The 498-nt window shown below is 41.2% G+C and overlaps 1 protein-coding gene across 1 annotated transcript in view; it reads right to left on the bottom strand.

The window, feature by feature from the left end:
- NRG3 (neuregulin 3) overlaps window positions 1-498 on the bottom strand; it is a 1,124,911-nt gene that overhangs the window by 638,743 nt on the left and 485,670 nt on the right. The gene's annotated exons all lie outside the window — the stretch shown is intronic.

The raw sequence follows: 498 nt of genomic DNA, 5'->3' as shown, positions 1-498 counted from the left end.
GCATAGTCAATGAAACACAGATAGACATTCTTCTGGTATTCTCTGCTTTCAGCTAAGATCCATCTAACATTGGCTACAATATCCCTAGTACCATGACCACTTCTAATCCCAGCCTGGACTTCTGGCAGTTCTCTGCTGATATACTGTTCCAGTCGTTTTTGGATAATCTTCAGTAGAATCTTGTTTGCATGTGAAATCAATGATTTTGTTCTGTAGTTTCCACACTCAGTTGGGTCGCCCTTCTTTGGGATGGGAAAAAATATAGACGTCTTCCAGTCAGCTGGCCAAGTGGTTGTTCTCCAGATTTCTTGGCACAATTTGGTGAGCACATCCATGGTAGCATCTGTTAGCTGAAATATGTCAAATGGTATACCATTTATTCCGGCGGCCTTATTTTTTGCTATTTCCTTCAAAGCTGCTTGAACTTCTCCCTTCAGCACCATAGGCTCTGGCTCAAATGCTATTTCATTAAATTCTTCTGTATCTGCCAATTCCTTT

Source organism: Elephantulus edwardii, unplaced genomic scaffold (genome assembly GCF_000299155.1).
Source record: "Elephantulus edwardii isolate Elephantulus edwardi_28Jun2011 unplaced genomic scaffold, EleEdw1.0 scaffold00421, whole genome shotgun sequence".
Lineage (NCBI taxonomy): Eukaryota > Metazoa > Chordata > Mammalia > Macroscelidea > Macroscelididae > Elephantulus > Elephantulus edwardii.
This window is presented reverse-complemented; position numbering and strand designations above follow the sequence as displayed.